A 6825-nucleotide genomic window follows, 5' to 3' on the forward strand; every position below is an offset into this window, starting at 1 on the left:
GATAAGGAAGTATCTACTGCAAGTTAACTATGTTATGACTAATGTCGTAGAATTCCACAAGACAATGATTAAATGTGCATAATAGATAAAATAACACCATAGGTTTGTAACTCGATTTGGTGTAAATCACCTACATTTGGGAGGCAATATGTCCAAGAAAGACAACTTTACTAATATCAATGATAAACAATTACAACGTAGTACTTGTCTGTAATAGATTCATGATTACAGTGACTTTCGTACAACTTTATCACTCAATTAATAATCTAGGCTCCCCCTAGGAGTGAGACTCCTTCTCACAGTGTCTTAGGCTCCTCTTAAGTTGTATTATCAGTAAAGAAAATCTTAAGCTCTCCCTAAAATTGAGACTCCCTCTCTATAATGCTTGAGTTTCCATTAAGTCACGAGACTCCTTCCCTCTCGTATTGTATCTTTTCTTCTATGAACAAATTCTCCCTTGTTCTAATGGTTTAGGCTCCCCCTAAGATTGAGAACCCTTCTCAAAATGATCTTCTTATACTTGATGTGAGGAACACAAAGTACGTCTTCAAGAAACTCAACTTTGTCAATGCATTGCAATGTCGACCAACTACACATTGAGTTGTTCTTTTTTTCAAACACGAGCTTCACACAAAATAAAATGGCCAACTCAAACCAGAGGACTAATTATCCTATAAATATGCACAGCAAAAACACATATGAGCAACCCTAACTTCCACAACAATCACATACTGGAAAAGAATTGGTAAATAATAATGCAGAAGGAAAAACTTGATAAAGAAAGTATTTTGCATAATCTACGTTTCCAAAGAACATTCTATTGTTAGAAAGCAACAAATGCAAAGACAACTAGAATAACATTTATGATACTAAACAAATATTGTCAACCACATCATATCTAACTGCCTTTGTTACATATTACATAATGGCTTGACTTTGATTTAAAATAGGGAAATCGCTAGATTCTTTATATAAAATTATTTAATCTAGAGTTTTATTGAGATAAATAATAACATTGTGGATGTAATGATTAGTGAAAAATAACAAAAATATTGAAGAAGCTTTTTGGTTTTGTCCTTCGGTTAGAGATCAAGTGATGATCATCTACAAGTTCTTGAAGTCTTTCACAGGAGACTTGTGGGTCGGGGGCCGTGAGGTTTAGACTTGATTATAAGACTTGGGTTTGGAATTATTATTTTGACGAAAGAGGATACTATTGGACCATAGAAAAGGTATTTTTGTGTTTGAAAGTATACAAATATAATTTGGAATATATATTCATAATAGTATATAAACAACAGAAGTATTAGTCACAGATAAATTATTTTTTAAGTTTCAAATTTTGACTTTAATTTTCAAAATAATGTTAAAATATAAACAACAGAAGTATTAGTCACAGAACTTTGCAATTTTACATGAACTATTTGGCAATACAGATTTCAATTGAGAGCAAAATTATTAACATCTCATAAAAGGGAAAAAACAAAGACACTTTGATTCAATTGATGCACTCAATGGATAAAAGTACAGCAAAATTCTTACATGGACAAATAAATTACAAAACACATCGATGCACGTTTCCTCCCATTTGTTGTTTCAACGTCGTCATATTCACCAATATTGCAACACAGATCTTGTCTTTCGTTTCATCCATAAACTGGAAGTAAGCATATCTCCAACTTCTCTTCAGTATTAAAGTTCCAACAACTGCCCAAAATCCCAAAGCATATCCTAGCACCACAATAATCCAAAACCACATTTTCTCCAACTTATGCTCTTCGTGACTATCATTATCATAAACATTGTCGATTTCAACGGAAGATTCTTTTGGATTTTCATTCGGACATATAACAGCAAGTGGAGCTCCACAAAGATTTGGATTATTTTCATAACTGGACACATCATTGAAGGTTGAAAGATGGCCTTCTCGAGGAATGCATCCTGAAAAATTGTTGTTGGACAATTTCAACGTGCCTAGTGAGTTTAAGCTTGCCATGCTGTTTGGAATTGATCCAGAGAGCTGATTGAAAGAGAGGTCAAGAGATTCCAATGCTATTGAACTTCCAATCTCCACAGGAATGATTCCCGATAGATTATTATGAGACAAATTTAAGGCAAACAAACCATTTATTGCCACTATTTCACTTGGAATATGTCCATGCAAGTTGTTATTGGAGAGGTCTATATTTACTATTAAATAGAGTTGTGAATACGAGTAGTTGAACTTGCTTGATTTCATGACTTGTGTAATGTAGCTCATGTAGCAAAATGCATAGGGATCTTCGGTAGAGTTGCACAACAATCCATCATTATTTGCTATGGGTCTTCGACTTGCACTAAAATTGCCAACATTTGGTGGGATGTTTCCCACTAATTTGTTGTCAGCAAGAATCAAAATTTGCAAGCGAGGAAGTAACCACAAAGTTGAAGGAATCGTATCATTGAACATATTGCCTCGAAGATTCAAAAGTTGCAAATTCTGAAGGTTTTTTCCCATCCATTCAGGAATATTGCCACAAAATTTTGTTCGATGATAGATCTAAGAGATTCAAGTTTAGAATTGACAAACAACTAGGAATTGTATTAGATAATCTATTGTTTGAAACTATCAGAAGCTCTAAATTTTTCAATCTACAAAGAGACTGTGGCAAGGAACCATTGATGTGAGCATTGGAAATCAGTAGTCCAGTCAAATTAGGCATTTGGTCATCAATAGTCTTTGGAAGTGATCGAGTGATTTGATTGTAGGAAAGATCTAGAAATATTAAATTTTGAAATTTGAACCATGTTGGTATGGGTCCCACAATATTACAATTGAACAAATTTAAATATGACATCTCTTTTTGTGTTCCAATCCACCGAGAGAATTTTGTTGTTCCAAAGCCCAAAGTCGAGCCTATAGAAAATATCTTCAATTGAAAAGCAGGAACCCAACTACTTTTCATTTCAAAAGATAGAAGCTCATTTTCATCCATAAATAAATATTCCAATCGAGAAATATTAGCAAAGTGGATTTCTGAAAGAGCACCTTTGAAATCATTATGAGAAAGATCGAGAAGAATAAGATTTTGAAGTTGTCCAAAACTTTCCGGAAAGACCCCATCCAAATTGTTCTCCCTAAGATTCAATAACATTAAGTTTGATAATTTTCCAAATGAGATTGGAAATCCTCCATTAAGCATATTATAAGAAATATCCAACTTCTCAAGACTGGACAAATTTCCAAATGAAGAAGGAATTGAACCACGAAATGAATTATTTTGTAGATAAAGAAACTTCAAGTTTTGTAATTCTCCCAACCAATTTGGAATTGTATGTGTCCCAAACTTTATCATCATGTTTAGGTAAAGCTCTTCTAGACCATATTGTTTGCAATTTGTAGATAGATTTTCATAGCTTCCAAAAATATCTTCACCAAGAAAATGGTTAAATGATAAATGAAGAGTTTTCAAGTGGCAATTGTTTCTAACAATTGAGGACAAACCACCTTCAATGCTACTAAACATGTTGAATCCAAGATCCAAAGTATCAAAATTTACAAGATTACTTAACCAAGATGGGATTGAAGAATTATATCTATTACTATGAAGGCTTAAGAATCTCAAGGAAGTCATGTTCCGAAGAAAACTAGGAATTGGACCATCAAACATATTATAAGACAAATCTAGATGTTGAAGTTTGGAGAGAAATGAAACATTTTGTGGAGCATAAATATGAAGGGTGTTTTGAAGACCGCAATTACTCAATTTTAATGACGATAAAGAAGGAAGAATATTCAACACTTGCATCACATCTACACCTAAATTACTTTGAACTACTCTAATACCACTTAAATCAAGGTATTCCAAAGACGAAAGACTTGAAACCCATTCAAGGCCATCAATAAACAGCTCTGTCCAATGAAAATAACCCGGCCCATCTAAACTCTTAAAAATATTGAAATCAAGAACAACAAGTTTAGTTAGATTTCCAAGAGAACGTGAAATTTCTCCATGAAAATAAGTGAGAGAAAGATTAAGATACGTTAATTCGAGTAGCTCAGTTAAATAGAGGGGAGTTTGAGTGTAGTTAAAAGAATTGCCACTTAAATCCAAGTAATTCAAATATTTCAACTCAAACAAACTAGAATCCACACCATTACTAAGTAAGGATGTGGAATAGGAATACTCATAATTTCGAAGATCAAGCTTGATGACATGGCCGCCATTGGTATGATCACACCCCACTCCTTCCCAACTGCAACAATCATTTCCTTTCCAAGATACCAACCGATTTGAAGAATCAACGAAACTTGCTTTAAGCCTAAGTAAAGATTCCCTCTCCTGTTTGATGCAAGATGCACTTGAGACCCAAAAGGAAGAATGAAATATTATAACAATGAAGAAGAGAGCCACCAAATTGGTGCTATTCCTGCCCATTTTCATTGGTAACTGAGTTTTGTCTACAACTTGAATTTTAAGGTCTATTTATAAAGCAATATTTCATAAATATAAGTTTAAGAAAATTTATAATACTAAGGTAGCGTACTAACTAATTTTCTACAAATATAAAGAGTGGGGTAACAAATTAGGTGACAACTTTGATTAAAGCCATGTCCTAGACGATGACTACCATTAAGAGGCAACTACCAGAGATGATGAGATTTATTGACAAGATGACATAGGACAATTTTGCTGAATTTTATTTCGTTATTCAGTTTCTTAACTACTAACACCTACTGCAACTTAAACATACATTACAACTAATTTATGTATTATTTTAAACTTTTCACACCATCGAATCTTTACATATTTAGGAATTTATGAATAGAGAGACCAAAATAGAACCTTTTCTAATTGTTGGAGACTTAATTGTTTAATTTTAAAATTTAAACACTAATTTGAATAAAAAATAAGCTTCGAATTTCAAGGAACAAAAATTTAATTATTTCAAAACATTGATCGATATTATATAAGGAGATCTACAATTCATATTATATAAGAAACTTATAGATACTAAATTGAAAGTTTACAAATCATCTCTAAGAACTTTTTCAAAGTTAAGAATCAAATAGATATAATAAATAAAGTTTAGAGATTAAATTTATAATTTAACCCGGATAAATGAATTGATTTTTTTTTTTTTTTTTTTGAGAAAGATGAATGGATTTTAATTTAAACGAGGAAAATGGTTGATGACTCTATATAAAATTAATTAATCTAGATTTTTGTTCAGATAAAAGAATATAATATTAAAACAATTTTTTCGTCTTGTCCTTGGCTTAGAAAAGTCAAGTTGTATCAACACTCGAAGTCTTTCGCACAGCCTGTGGGACGTGCCGTGAGCTTTAAACTTGACCACGAGACTGTGCTTTCGAAATATTTTGGTAAGAGAATATACTATTGGACGATAGAAGAGGTATTTTCGTGTTTGAAAATATACAAATACATAATTTGGAATTTTTATAATAGTATAGTTCTAGATTTTTATTGAGAAAAATCTAACATATATTGTGGATGTGGACGAGGAAATTAGTCTAAAATTAATAATATTGAAGGAGAATTGCAATAGGTATCAAAATAAATAGTGTTTAGCAATCATGTCTTCCATTTTTTAAAATTTGACAGATATGACAAAATATCCTGAAAACTAAAATCACATTGTTCATTTTACGAGGGGACCTGATTTCAAATTTTTTCTTCCTCCAAAATTACTATCAATTAAAATTTGACTCTAGTCTGTAAAGAAAGAACAACCTAGTGCGGTTGTTTGTGAAAGGAACCTTTAAGCCTAATCACTGGAAAAATAGAAAGCAACAATCTAATGAACAAAATAAGCTCAAACAGAAGCTGAAATATAAATATTGCAAGAATAAAGGCTAATCAAGCATTGCTTCATTCTAAAGAGGAAGAATCAAGAAAAAGAAAAGGAAATTAAGAGAAAACAATCTGAAGCTTCAATTATTGAAGGACTCTGTGTGTATTCAAGTCCACCTACCTCAACACAAGATAAGATCAATCATATTAGTCCCCTTGAAAAATATGATTGGGTCTTGGATTTCAAGTGCACCTACCATTTGACTCCTATTAGACCTTGGTTCAACACTTACAAGGAGAATGATGGAGATATAGTCTACATGGGAAACAATTAAGCTTGTAAAATAATTGGAATGCTAAATTCTATTGGGTGTGAATACAGATGAATGGGAGGAATTGTTTGTTAGGGTTGATGCCCTAAATCTCGTAGGGTCCTAAAGTTTGTAAACCTTGTATGAACAAACATGTCTGTAATTAATAGTATTTGATATTTTATTAACTTTGTCTATGAAATATGTGATATTTTAGTTGCATTAACCATAAACCAATAAACTAATATCCAAGGTTATCGTTGTAACTTAAACATGTATATGGAGACATACAGGTGGATCATGTTTAAGTGATAACCTAAATGGTTATAGTATATAGATAAGGTTGGGTACCTTATCCTGGTAACACTACGAGTATGACTCGCTTTGTAGATGTTACAAATGTTGTAAAGTGCTACAAATGATCTGATCCTGATCATTCATATATTAGACATGTGAGCGGGGATATTCTATACAAAGGAGTTTATATAAGATCGAACCACGAAATGCTTAGTCTCATTATGTAATGCTGTTCATAATAGAGATTTTCATTTCATTAGGATGACCTCAAGTAACACGACCTTAATCCGTAGTGAGTTGTGAATTCCTGCCTATGAGGGCGATCTTTTGATTTGAATGGGTGAGAGTGGCCAGATCACCGACTCAACAAGCCTACCATTTTGGGGATTCGTTTGATTGAGGAGCTGGGAACTCAATTACAG

At 32.5% G+C, this 6825-nt stretch overlaps 1 pseudogene across 1 annotated transcript; it reads right to left on the minus strand.

Moving 5' to 3' along the window:
- Window positions 1-151: 151 nt before the first annotated feature.
- LOC120077235 (receptor-like protein EIX1) lies at window positions 152-4479 on the minus strand (annotated as a pseudogene). The gene is made up of 2 exons (XR_016529621.1): window positions 1543-4479; window positions 152-671 (listed from the first exon to the last, which is right to left on the minus strand). The product of XR_016529621.1 is annotated as a receptor-like protein EIX1 (transcript).
- Window positions 4480-6825: the final 2346 nt, after the last annotated feature.

This window comes from Benincasa hispida, chromosome 5, assembly GCF_027475165.1.
Source record: "Benincasa hispida cultivar pf3 chromosome 5, pf3_genome.v1.1, whole genome shotgun sequence".
Taxonomy (NCBI): Eukaryota; Viridiplantae; Streptophyta; class Magnoliopsida; order Cucurbitales; family Cucurbitaceae; genus Benincasa; species Benincasa hispida.